This window comes from Neoarius graeffei, chromosome 18 (genome assembly GCF_027579695.1).
Source record: "Neoarius graeffei isolate fNeoGra1 chromosome 18, fNeoGra1.pri, whole genome shotgun sequence".
In the NCBI taxonomy this organism is placed as follows: domain Eukaryota; kingdom Metazoa; phylum Chordata; class Actinopteri; order Siluriformes; family Ariidae; genus Neoarius; species Neoarius graeffei.
The window spans coordinates 56,813,293-56,828,051 of NC_083586.1; positions in this window are offsets into that span (position 1 = coordinate 56,813,293).

Sequence of the window (14,759 nt, forward strand, 5' to 3'; positions counted from 1 at the left end):
TGACTCTCTACTCACATCAATGGAGATGGACCACCATTGGACCAACAGTCTATCACCAAAAAAAAAAGGATAAAAATTGAAACCAACACTGATGAAGGCTAGAGGACAATATTTGGGAAGACATTGTGCTTAGGAAAAGATGACCTACAAATCACACCAACAATGGAAGTAAGTGTAGTCCAGCGTCCATGAGCTGACTGGAGGACTTTTAAAAGGTTATCCAGAAGGAGCTGAGATCAAATTCACTTGCTGCATAAATGCAACCTCAGACATATTCCAGAAATCACCCATCTCCAGTATTAATTGAATTAATTTGTATATCAGGGTCATATGGCTTGGTTCTATCCCCTGCACAACCAATTAAATGCCACAGTGTATTTTCCCCAAAGCTAGGTTAATGGATAAAAACAACAAACACATTCACGTTCTCCTCAATTCCATCCCCAAGTCCTTTTTTAGTAGTTGTGAATGTTAATCATTAGTGATGTCTATTTAATTGTTCAGCAAGATGTAAGCTATTGTTAACTATGAGCCTGCGTTCTCTGTTTCTTTCTCTTTTCGTATGGTTCTGGTTCTTACTTTTCCTGTAGCTCTATCATGACAAATAATGAACATAATCTCAAGTATTTGTTCATTTATATGTTCAAATTTTGGTGACTGTCCAGGAAAAAAATCCTTTGCTTCAGGAAGGTTCATGTTCATTTTTAATATATGGCATATTTGTATTTAAAATATTTTAATGAAGGACAGTGAATTCACAGAGAACAACAAATACAAGTGTGTAAAACATGACATTGCACATAAGGTAAGTTTCCTGCAATAAATAAATATACTATGTTCTTAAAAATTTACTGTCATTTTTATACCAAAATACCAAAAGTACTTCCACAATACAAATATTCTATAACACATAATGATTGGCTCCTTCTACCAGATAATTTATGGTACTTTATTATTTCACCTACATCGCCAACTTCGTGTTTTTGAACTTCGCAGGTTTCAGTCCATTAAATTATGTATTTCTTTCCAAATATGAAGAAACACAGATCTTCCAAAGGTAGAACAATACTGCAGAATTTAAAGCAGGTAAGTTGGACAGCTTGAGCCAGAAGTGAGGAGTGTCTAATAGCGGAGGCCCATACTTAAGAGAATATGGTAAAGCATCGACCTGATTTTTGATGGCTTTTGCAACCATACAGCGTTCGTACCAAACATGTACCGCCAAACACTGTCAGAAAATAAAGTACATAAAACCTTTAATAGGTTCCACAGCAGGTTCTAGCTTGAAGCTTTTTGCACACAGAGCCAAAAAAAGTCAAAGTCCGTCCCTTGCCAGGACCTGGTCTTCCCAGGCAGTCTCCCATCCCAGTACTAACCAGGCCCTAAGGCACATTGGGTGGCGCCGATCTCCGCTTGGATCTCCGATCCAAGATCGCCGATCTCCGCATTGTACCCTTGGAGGTACAATGGCTTGTCACTAGAGTAGTACCCTCTAAGGCAGGGGTTCTCAACCTTTTCTGCTTTAAGGCCCACCTATTTATACTTGTAACGGGTCGGGGCCCATTAAAAAAGATCCCCAACTATTTTGGCTCATCCATTCTATTAGAATCTAATAATCTATTGTAAAGTGTATTAATGGGATGCAACATCACTCCCTGTTACAGATGGGAGCCCAGGAATTAAATAAATGCAATAAAAATAAACTGTTTTTGCATTTAAAACTCTATGGATGTGCCAGAAGCCAACATAAAACCATGCATTCTCAGTCAAAAGGGATTAATGATCCAAAAGTGGAGTCTGGTCCATTAACACAAGAACTTATTGCCATGTTTGTGTTCAGCAAACAAGCAAGTTATTAAAACCAAGAAGTTCACTCAGAAGAAGTGGATATAGAAATGACTCAATGGGATTAGATCCTTACACGCTAACAAAGAAGGATTTTTCCTATGAGTTGGAAAATTATCCCTCCGTTGAGTTCTCCGACATCTCAAACTACCTGGTGCTGCAGACATCATTCTACATGGACACACAGATGAAAACCTGGAAGAGCATGGAGGAGAACAACATTTTATATATGGCTGGGTTAAAGATCTGGGGATCAGGACACTACAAGATAGACGGCGGTAGACGGATCTAAGTGCAGGAAGAGTGTTTATTAGCAGGCGTGAGATTTACAAAAATGAAAGCAGAATCATAAAATATTTAAACAGTGTTATAAACATGGCTAGAAACAAACGTTACAGTGATGATAATGATACTTCGCAAAGCCTCTGCAAGCAACATCTATATCAAATCAAGTTTCAAATCAAATCAAGTTTATTTGTACAGCGCTTTTAACAATAAACATTGTCGCAAAGCAGCTTTACAGAATTTGAACGACTTAAAACATGAGCTAATTTTATCCCTAATCTATCCCCAATGAGCAAGCCTGTGGCGACGGTGGCAAGGAAAAACTCCCTCAGACGACATGAGGAAGAAACCTCGAGAGGAACCAGACTCAAAAGGGAACCCATCCTCATTTGGGCAACAACAGACAGCCTGACTATAATATTAACAGTTTTAACAGGTATAACCCTCAACTGTCCTCATGGGGCCGTCCTTCACAGGAGTGGGGCGATAAAACTCCGACCAGACACAGGGCACCAGGATGGATCAAGCAGGTCCGAGGGGCAGAAGAGGCCAGCATCTCAATCCCAGGATCAACATGTAACTCAGAGGGACAGATTGGGGGGGGGGGGGGGGGGGAGAAAGAAAACATGTTGTTAGGTATGCCCTAAAAATGACAAGTATTAAATCTGTGTGGTAGGCTCGCAGAGACGAGAGTCTTTACATCAGGCATGACACACAATGGCATGTTAATATGGTAAAAAAAATATATCATGACCTGCTCTGGCTGGATGCTTGATTGGGTGATGGGAGCACACTCCTCAGCAATGATGAGATGCAGATGGGACCCTTAGGCCTGGCCAAGACAATTCAGTTACATTTCACCGGGTCTGGGACATGCGACAGAATGTCTGACGGCCGATTCCCTGCAGGCTACGATAGCCAGTCGAGGTCCCCACCGTCTCCACCAAAAGATTTCCTGTTGACTCCATGTAACTCAGAGGGACAGATTTGGAGTGGGGGGGGGGGGAGAGAAAGAAAACACAGGTGGTTAGGTATGCCCAATGTCACCTGAATAAGTAGGAGCAGTATACATATTGCACCGAGTACAAGCAGGGACTCCGGCAACTAACTATGACAGCATAACTAAAAGGAGAGAGCCAGAAGGTAACACAGGCATGAGGGAGCCCCGGGACATAAAGCAGCCAGCCACTGCACCGTCAACAAACTCGAGTGAGCAAGCGAGTGGGGACTGACAGCATCCATACATCCCAGTTTACCAAAACACTCTATGTCTGAGGACCCTCCAGATCTACTTCTTTACCTCAAACACCATTAACAAAAGGCTTGACTAAACAGATATGTTTTTAGCCTAGACTTAAATGCTGAGACTGTGTCTGATTCCCGAACATTACTTGGAAGGCTGTTCCATAACAGTGGGGCTTTGTAAGAAAAGGCTCTGCCCCCTGATGTAGCCTTCACTATACGAGGTACCAGCAGATAGCCTGTACCTTTTGATCTAAGTAGGCGTGGCGGGTCATAGAGGAGCAGAAGTTCACTCAGGTACTGTGGTGCGAGACCATTCAGTGCTTTAAAGGTCAATAGTAGTATTTTATAATCAATACGAAATTTGATTGGGAGCCAATGCAGTGTGGATAAGACAGGCATGATGTGGTCATATTTTCTAGTTCTAGTAAGGACTCTTGCTGCGGCATTTTGAACTAATTGGAGCTTGTTTATGCACTTATTGGAACATCCAGACAGTAAGGCATTACAATAATCCAACCTGGAGGTAACAAAAGCATGGACTAGTTTTTCTGCATCATGCAATGACATTAAATTTCTTATCTTTGCAATATTTCTGAGATGACAGAAAGCTATCCGGGTGATGTTATCAATGTGAGTTTCGAATGAAAGACTGGGGTCAATAATCACTCCGAGGTCTTTTACTGCTGCACGTGAAGAAACAGAAAGGCCATCCAGAGTTACTGTGTAATCAGAAAACTTACTTCTAGCTGTATGTGGTCCTAGCACAAGTACTTCAGTCTTGTCAGAGTTAAGCAGAAGGAAATTTATAAGCATCCAGTGTCTAATGTCCTTAACACATTCCTCAATTTTATTAAGCTGGTGTCTCTCATCAGGTTTTGCAGAGACATACAACTGTGTGTCATCAGCATAACAGTGGAAACTAATACAATGTTTACGAATAATATCGCCCAGAGGTAACATATATAGAGAAAAAAGCAGTGGACCCAAGACAGAACCTTGTGGAACACCAAACTTTACCTCGGTACGTCTAGAAATATCACCATTTATATCAACATACTGATAACGATCCGTTAGATAAGACCTGAGCCAGGAGAGGGCCATTCCCTTAACTCCCACAACATTTTCTAGTCTATCCAGAAGAATGGAATGATCAATGGTATCAAATGCTGCACTAAGGTCAAGCAACACAAGTAGCGAGACACAGCCCTGATCAGACGCCAACAGTAGGTCGTTTACTACTTTAACCAGTGCTGTCTCTGTGCTATGATGAGGTCTAAATCCTGACTGATACATTTCATGGATGTTATTCCTATGTAAATATGAGCATAACTGCTGTGCCACAGCTTTTTCAAGGATCTTGGAGATAAAGGGGAGGTTTGATATTGGCCGATAATTGGACAGCTGACAGGGATCAAGGTCAGGTTTTTTAATCAGGGGTTTGATAACTGCTAGTTTAAAGGATTTGGGTACATAGCCAATCATAAGAGAAGAATTTATTATTTTTAGAAGCGGTTCAATTACTCCAGGCATTATCTGTTTGAATAGATGTGTCGGTAAGGGATCTAGTACGCAAGTTGAGGCTTTTGATGTAGAGATTAATGAAAGTAATTCAGTTTCTTTTAGGGGAGTAAAACATTCTAACTGATGATCTGATACAGTTATATTGTTAACATCTATATCTACACATGCTGATTGCGCTTAAATCAGTATCAGGTGTTTCCCATAACGACTGGGTCCTAAGAACGTGCACAACGTGCTCCGTGAGTGTGTGCGGCTGCTCAAGCTGCACCGGGCTCAAGCATGCAAAGGCATGACAGTCAATTGTTCTTGGCCCACTCGGTGGCGCTAATGGGCCGTGGCCCAGTGGTTAAGAAACACTGCTCTAAGGTACTTATTTGTACTCTTTATATACTGCTTGGGAACATGTATGTTCCTTTTTGGCCCTAAAAAAAGGTACACATAGTTACCTTGAGGTCTAATAATGAGACCAGTGGGGTACATTAGTGTAGACTGTACCTTGGGGGACAGAACTGGACTCCTACTGTACCCCTATTTCTGATTGTGTAAGGAACCCGACTGTAAGTGCAAGGCAACATATCTCATGACCACTGGACAACAAAATTTGTATCTTTATTTACATCAAATAGATGGGTTTTTATCCAGCGCTTATTTTTAATTTGCATTTTAAAAATACTGTGGGATTATTTACAAACACATTTTACCGAAAATATTAATGACGGTTTCATATAAAACGAGTTAAAATAGTTTTATTAGTCCACGCGCTTGTTGGACAGTTGACAGCTGTAACCAAACCAACCAATTACCGTGTAGTTCAATAGCAATCATGAGCATCTTTCCATACTGTTAGATCATCTAAAATTACCGAGGATTGATATCGATTAGTTCTTATGTCCGATAATATTGGATGGTAACTCTACAGTAGTGATGTGACGTGAAAGCACTGGTTCACTGCTGTCCACCAGGCACCCAGCAGAGTCACACCATAATAAATGTGGTGGTGGTGTTTCTAGCGCATGGTGTGCGGTGTCAAAGAAAGGAATAAATATGTATTCGTAACTGTAATGCGTCTCTCATTATTTGTCTTACTGTCACAAGAAAATGCAGCGATTTATTGAGGTGAAATACACGACACGGAACAGTTCAATGGTTCATTCATGGTGCTATAATATTATCATTCTATTTAGGTTGATTTTGTGCCCTTGCAAATATTTTGCTCATAAACTCATCAGGAGCTTCGCTTTTAGATGGTGGCTAAATATATACACTCACCAGCCACTTTATTAGAAACATACACCTGCTGTTTTATGCAGTTATATAATCAGCAAAGGGGGCGGCGTGGTGGTGTAGTGGTTAGCGCTGTCGCTTCACAGCAAGAAGGTCCAGGTTTGAGCCCCGTGGCCGGCGAGGGCCATTCTGTGCGGAGTTTGCATGTTCTCCCCGTGTCCGCGTGGGTTTCCTCCGGATGCTCCGGTTTCCCCCAAGACATGCAGGTTAGGTTAACTGGTGACTCTAAATTGACCGTAGGTGTGAATGTGAGTGTGAATGGTTGTCTGTGTCTATGTGTCAGCCCTGTGATGACCTGGCGACGTGTCCAGGGTGTACCCCGCCTTTCGCCCGTAGTCAGCTGGGAAAGGCTCCAGATTGCCTGTGACCCCTGTAGAACAGGATAAAGTGGCTAGAGATAATGAGATGAGATGAGATGAGATGAGATGAGATGAGATAATCAGCAAAAAAAAAAAATTGTGATCTCAAAGTGTGACTTTCTTTCACTGTGGTATGGGTGTTGGTTTGAGCCAGATGCCTTTGAGTATTTCAGAAACTGCTGATCTTCTCCTGGGGTTTTCACACACAACAGTCTCGAGAGTTTACCCAGACAGAATGGTGCAAAAAAACAAAAAACACTGAGTGAGGGACAGTTCTGTGGGTGGAAATAAATGCCTTGTTGATAAGGGAGGTCAGAGGAAAATGGCCAGATTGAGCAGTTTAAGCTGCCAGGAAATATTTAGTAACTCATATAATCACTCTTTATAACTGTTGTGAGCAGAAAAGCATCTCAGCATACAAGAGCAGAAAGAACAACACATTGGGTTCCACGAACAGCCAAGAACAGGGATCTTAGAATCAAGAACAAGTTCCTATTAAAGTGGCCAGTGAGTGTGTATTGTGTGTATAGGCTTTGTGTAACTGGTCTCATGTTAAGCTCAGTATTCATTATTCTGGAGAAAAAGAAAAAGAAAGGTGGTGGGGGCCTCAAATTATGTCACAAATGTGAATTTGCTTTCTTTGCAAAATGCAAAGCAAAGAGAAAAAAGCTTCTGTGTATAAATGCAGCTGTAAGGTTTTATTTGTAAATAATTACATTGCATCATTGTGGCCACTAAAGCTGCCAATGTTAGCGTCCTGTTAATAATTTAAGGTAATATGCCTTACATCCTGTGCTAGGACAGAATCAACCAGTAACCAGTAAAAAAAGATTTAAAAAGACGTCATTGTTCTTGTCACTTACTGGCTTATACAGATCGTGAAACTTCTCCAGCATGAATCATTCCAGTCCTGTACATCTGCACCATGTTAAGCTAATGTACTGCTCTCATGAACAATCAATCAAAGGTAATGGTTGAAACTGTGTGCTTCAGACGCAAGTATCGGTTTTCCATCCAAGCTTTTATGTCTTACCAAAGAATCGTGATGTTCTCTTCACTGCAGGTGGGTGTTTTTATTCAAGTCCTACATCAGGCTACACTGAATCCTAATTCTCTCAAACAACAGAGCATCTGCTCCTTATCTGGACTGAGTTCCTTTCAAGCCTGAGTGTGAGCTTTACAAGATTCAAGAGTCCAAAACTATTAAAACACAAGACACTAAGCTAGAAACAGACGTCTACGAGTTCACATATCTCGGCTCCACCATTGCTGATAATCTGTCTTTAGATAGCGAGATCAACAAGAGAATCGGCAAGGCGGCCACAACTCGTGCTCGCCTCACTACCCGAGTATGGACAAACCCTAGGCTAACAGCAAAAATCAAGATGTCAATGTACAATGCCTGTGTCATCAACAAAGGAGCATTCCACAGTCTGACCCTTGTAAAACAGAGCCGGTCACAAAGATAAGACAAAATAGCCCCAGAGACAGGAATCCTAACACATTCTGATGCTCTAAACAGCAAGCTTGAGGTATAAAATAATCCTACGTCTAATTGTGTAAAAATGACATGACAAGTAGTGCCACTTCAGTTTGTCAACCTATAGCTAATGCTAACACTAATGCTAAGTACCTACTGTATCCTTGATTTGCAAGTGATGTCAGAGCAAAATAGAAACCCGGATGTCGGCCATGTTGGTGGATATACAAACGCGGGCTCAAGCGACATTCCATACAAAACATAATCATGCGTGCGCAACTCTCTTTGTTTTTCTACTGCTTTAAGCGTTCTTTTAGCTCTGCCATATCTTTGTGCTGTATATGGTTGTGGTCACAACAGTACTCGTGACCGTGGCACGTTCCGATTTTCTAGAATTCCATCTGTGATTCGGAAAGAGGGCGAGGAAACTCTGAGGCTTAGTACGGAGAGGAGACGAGCTCGGCTGAACAACATCGGCAGGGCTGATCTAACAGAGACTAAAACCAAAACAGCTCGTGTTTGCAGTGATCATTTTATCTCCGGTGAGATTCAAAAGCTTTCTCGATAATATTATGGAAGAATTTTATTTCGTGTTGCTAGAATTTTGCTATAAAATGAGCGCTCTCTTGTCGTGGTTCACTCAGTCGTTGTTATAATTTTAACACGTCTTTTACCATTTTGCTTCTAGGAGTGCCAGCAAAATTATGCGATAGAAACAATCCAGACTGGGCACCCGCTCAGAAAACGGGCTATGTTTCGTCAAAGGTCAGACTCGATTCTTCAGTAGCCAAACCAGATAGAACGCGATATCTGGGTACTCGATGGTCAGTAGAAGCATCTCATCTTCAGAAAAGTCTGACTTTTTTAAATAATATGGGTCAAAACCACACATATCCACAGGACTCTCAAGTTTTGAATGCAGGCAAGAGTGACATTCCCTCCCCCCGTTGGGGGGGCCGGTTGGACGGGTCGCAGGAATGGGGGTCTTTCATTAATAATATTATTATTAGTGTTGTTGTTATTAATAACTGCTCAGACTTGCAGAAGAAAGGATAACACATGGCACTGACAATTCAACCAAATACCAAGTCTTTATTCAATTTCCGTGTATTGAATAAGTGTATGTGTGTGTGTGTGAGAGAGCAGAGAGAGAGATTATGACTGGTGTTGTTTATTGTAAGTGTTTGTTGCCTTTTTGGAGTCCTTCATCATTTGTGTTGTTGGCTCCCACTTAAAACAGTTCAGCTCAAGTCCAGCCATTTTCAGGGTCATGATAGAGGCCAATGTCCCATCAAGAGACAAGCTGTTTCGGGTTGAGGTTTTGTTCAGACTGACCATTGAAAATACCCTCTCGGCGTCAGCATTTGAATGAGGAAGCACCAAAACCAAGGTTGTTATCTTTGATAACCTCCCAAATTGGTTCAAGCCAGTCACCTTTGAAAAAGGAACCAAGGGCCTCTATTACTTAAATGTTTTCCTTTTATCTTAATAATGAGCAAGTCATGTTGTGTGCAAAAAATTTCTTACTTTGTTCTATTTTGAGGACATTCTTCCCCAAAGGGCGGCATGGTGGTGTAGTGGTTAGCGCTGTCGCCTCACAGCAAGAAGGTCCGGGTTCGTGGCCGGCGAGGGCCTTTCTGTGCGGAGTTTGCATGTTCTCCCCATGTCCGCGTGGGTTTCCTCCGGGTGCTCCGGTTTCCCCCACAGTCCAAAGACATGCAGGTTAGGTTAACTGATGACTCTAAATTGACCGTAGGTGTGAATGTGAGTGTGAATGGTTGTCTGTGTCTATGTGTCAGCCCTGTGATGACCTGGCGACTTGTCCAGGGTGTACCCCGCCTTTCGCCCGTAGCCAGCTGGGATAGGCTCCAGCTTGCCTGCGACCCTGTAGGACAGGATAAAGCGGCTAGAGATAATGAGATGAGATGAGATTCTTCCCCAAAACTCCTCAACGTCAAAGGATGCTGGGTCCTGTAATCTGTAATAGTTGGACTTTCCTCTTCCCTATATCTTCCCCTGGAGTCACGCAGTTTCTATATTATGAACAATAAAAACTTAATCTTTCACAAACGGGTCTTTCATAACTGCTGACAAATTAAAAAAAAATCTTCACGCTTACTGGTATTCACATGCTGCTTTAAACACACGTTAGTGTCGCTGTTATTATTACTGACCAGCGTCTGTTATTGCCTGTGAACAAGTGGAGCTGCTCGCCAGGGGATCATTTAAACAGGTGCAATACAGCTCAGCTCCTGTAAAACCTTACCATGTCCATGCTAATTATCTGGGTAACATTCTCTCACAGCAGGCAAGTTGTCATTTCTTGTGTCAAACAAGGTGTGAATTTGTTGTAACATTAAAACAGGATATGACTTCCTCTGGTCTCTGTGCTGCTCGGAGCTCATCCTCATGGTGTCCACTGAACAAAACTTTCAGAAGATGGTTGTAGCAGAATCACGTGAACAATTCCCGGGATAACAATGCTTTTTTCATTGGTTGTTGCGTTATCGACCCAGATAACGCAACAACCAATGAAAAAAGCATTGTTACAGACACGCTTTTAGTGGTTGCCATCCTAGTTGCTTTGTATATCCACCATCGTGGCGGATGCTCATGAATGACGTAGCACATTTTGATTATGTGGTTGCAAATCATCTATATCCTTCAGAAAACACACTCATGGTCTGCACTAAATCCTGAAATGTCACTCAGTAAAGTGTTTTGCTTATTGTTCCACTGACAAAGTTACATTTATCTCCAGTGTCTTAGCGAAGGATAAACAGCTAGTTAGCATCCAGCTTGCTAATCAACTGACTGAGCCTTAGCGTTAGCATTAACCATCACGCTTGAAAGCAGAATAGCTCACAGACCTCCAAAGAGACAAACAGTTTAGTTTAAAACTCAATAAATATACTCATCTCATCTCATTATCTCTAGCCGCTTTATCCTTCTACAGGGTCACAGGCAAGCTGGAGCCTATCCCAGCTGACTACGGGTGAAAGGCGGGGTACACCCTGGACAAGTCGCCAGGTCATCACAGGGCTGACACATAGACACAGACAACCATTCACACTCACATTCACACCTACGGTCAATTTAGAGTCACCAGTTAACCTAACCTGCATGTCTTTGGACTGTGGGGGAAACCGGAGCACCCGGAGGAAACCCACGCGGACACGGGGAGAACATGCAAACTCCACACAGAAAGGCCCTCGCCGGCCCCGGGGCTCGAACCCAGGACCTTCTTGCTGTGAGGCGACAGCGCTAACCACTACACCACCGTGCCGCCCCCAATAAATATACTATATTTTATATACAAATTAACGCTGGGTAAAAAAGTATGAAGACGTGTTTTAAGAGGAATTCAAAAAGGTTTTTTTTTTTTTGTATTATAATTATTATTTCATTGCTTTAAAAAAACCCAAAACTTTATTTTAACTAAATGGTCCACAGAGAGAAGAGGAATGTCATGCTCTGAGCCCAGGATATTTCCATGGAGATGATACAATGAAGAGAATGGATTTGATTAAGAATAATAACAACATCATGCTTTTCAGTCTCAGAGGGGAAAGCTCTCACTCCTCACATTGGATGGAGTTGGCATGAATGGAGGGAAATTTTCATGTAAGACACCAAGCTGTCGGGCATGACGCCATGGATAATGAAAACAGAGACAAGTAGAGCAGTCAAGATCACACAAACATATCACATGAACACATGTTGGTCTTGTTCAGTAATCGTAAAAATGTACACCAGATGACAGTGGGATGAATAAAGATTTATGACATTTCTTTTTGGGACTGTTTCATGAATTCTTCTCTTACAAGTGTGTGTAAATTGAGCTCTAAATCTGCTATAAGGTTTAAAGAGGTCCTTTTTAAAGTGCTGATGACACATTTTTGACATCTTTGGCAATGTTTTATAACATAAAAAGTAATTCCCGATGATCCATATATTAATTCACGAAGGCGCCTATTTTACAAGTTATGATAAAAAACGCGGCTATTTGGGCAAATTTGACGGGGCTGCAGCACCCAGGAGACGAAGGAGGAGGAGGAGCTATATGACGTCAGCGAAAGAACCTTCCTCCTCACTTACCAGTTTGTTGTTGATGCGGCAGGTGTTCAGTTTATCATTATTAGTATTTTTATTATACATTATTATACATTTTATATATATATATATATATATATATATATATATATATATATATATATATATATATATTAGTTATTATGCCTTCGCTTTGTGTTGCCAGCTTTTGCTCCAAAACCCACAAGGATGGGGTAAGTTTATTCAAGTTTCCCAGAGATCCCGAGCTGCATGCGAAGTCGGTGAAGCAAGTCAGGCGCACTCGTGACAAGTGGGAGCCCTCACCAACATCCGTCCTGTGCTCTGAACACTTCGATTTGGATTGTTTTGACACCCTTCCCAGCTTAAAGGAATCTCTTGGGTGTTCAGTTCAGCACAAACGTGTGCTGCTACCATCAGCAGTATTCCAGAGGGGGTCTACTAGTAGCTATGCCGGATCCAGCAGTCGCTTGGGACAAGCCGACTCCTCCAAAGACAGTCCAACTGTCAGAACATGTGTTGAGAAACGACATAAGATAAAGGTACGTAGAGCTATAGAGTGCTCCGACATGATGCTAAAAATAGTAACCATGCAGTCTGCGCGGCCATCTTGGAAGTGACTCGCTCCAGAGCGCTCATAGAGTACACATCATAGAGTACACATTCATGATAATCATAAATGTAATCATAAAGTCGGCGTGATATCAGTCATGTATTTGCTTGTGAAAGCTTGTTTCTCAAAGCAAACACTGAGGGAAAGCTAACTTAGCCAGACAAGTAGGCTACAGATTGTCATTTGCTTACGCTGATGTAGGTTATCAAATATTTTGCTTCATTCAAGGATAAAACTAAGAAGCCATAAACTAGAAGACGTGCCTGCCAATATTATCCTAAATGTATCACGGATCAGGCATAGTCGTAAGCTTTTTATGTTAGCCGTTTGCATGCTCCATTAGGAACTATGTATTCAGTGTAGCATGCGGCTTATATGATATAAGCAGTGTTTACACATGCAAGACAACAATACACAATATTATAATATTGATTCCGTAACATTTTGAACAAAGGCAGGTTGACCTACCAATCCTTGTTATCCAACCTTGTGGTGTTCAAGATGAAATAAACACCAAAGGTGCTTTGCTACAAGCAGAGACTGCAGGAGCAACTATGGATGTGGATGTTTAGGTTCTATCTGGTGGAATACCACGGTGATCACAGGGACCCCTCCGCATCCTCAGCAGGTATCTCAGGGTCACAGGTGTTTCGCCCCTTAACCTGTACACCTCTCCTGAGTGGGGCAGCGAGGGCTGAGTTAGCCTTCACCTGCGGAGGGGGTCCAACTACGATCCCTTGACAGCCACAGCCACCTGGAACAACTTTCGGCCACTGCGGCTATCTCCCTGATAGCCTTCTGTACCTGTCTGGAGTCAAGTCCGATTTTCTGTAGAAAACTGCGCATAGATGAGGCAGGGAAACCCCGAGCCCCAACCTCAATTGGGTAGAGGGTGGCATGCCACCCTGCAAGGGTCGCCTCATCCACTATGTCCTGGTACTTAGCCTTCTTTGCCTGGTGGGATATGGCTAGCCTCTCTTCCCAGGGAACAGTGAGTTCGGCGAGGATGATGGACTTTGAGCTCCTTGAAAGAAGGATCATATCCGGTCGGAGGGTAGTTGCCACCACCTCCTGAGGAAAGACCAGCTTCTTTCTAAGATCCACCCTCAGCTCCCAATCTGATCCGCGGTATAGCATTGATGGTAGGCAGTCAGGTCTTTTCTTTGAGACTTTGCTGCCTTCTGGCTGGAAGCCTGTGAGCCTTGGTGGTATTGGTGGCTGTTTGTTGGCGTGGCACCTCTGTAGTTCGACCCACTTAGCGACCTCGGTGAGGACTTTGTCATGTCTCCACCGGTAGCGCCCATCCGCCAGGGCTTTTGGGCAGCTGGTCAGAATGTGGTTCAGTGTGCAGAGGCTGGCGCCGCACTGGCCACAGGATGCCTCTTGCTCCTTGCCCCAGACCTTTAGGTTGCTTGGTGTGGGTAGGAGATCAGCCACAGCGCGCAGCAGGAAACTCAGCTTGCCTTGGTCAGTGCCCCAGAGCTCCTTCCAAGACAATGATCTCTCGAGTACCCCCTCCCACTGCATCCAGCGCGCCTGGGAGCCCAACCCCACTGCTTTAACTCGGCGGTCTTCTTCAGTTGCCTCCCGCACCCTCTGTACCACCAAGTCCCTTCTGTCTCTGATGTTGCTTTTCGACCAGCTCTTGACGCTGTAGTTGCCAAGCCCGAGCCGTCCGCGACACGCAGTGCCCACAATTTCCTGGTGCCTCCAGTACGCTTCTGCTTCTTTCACCGCCTCAAGGGGTTTCCACTTCCTACCGCAGTTGATGGCGGCACTTGCATGCCTCACTTTTGTGTCCCTAGAGTCCAAAAGCGTGCATGCTGCCCTTGCCTTGGTGGCCTTGAATTCTTCTATGACAGAGGAACATGGTAACCGGAGAATTGATGACCTGCTGTAGAGGTTGACTGAGCTAAAAGCTGGAGGAACGCCCAGCCATTTACGGATAAACCTGCTACAGACCCTCTCCATTGCTTCAACTCTGGTCATAGAGAAGTCATAGAGCAGAAATGGCCACTGAAGTCTTGGTATGATGCCATGCTGAAAGCTCCATACC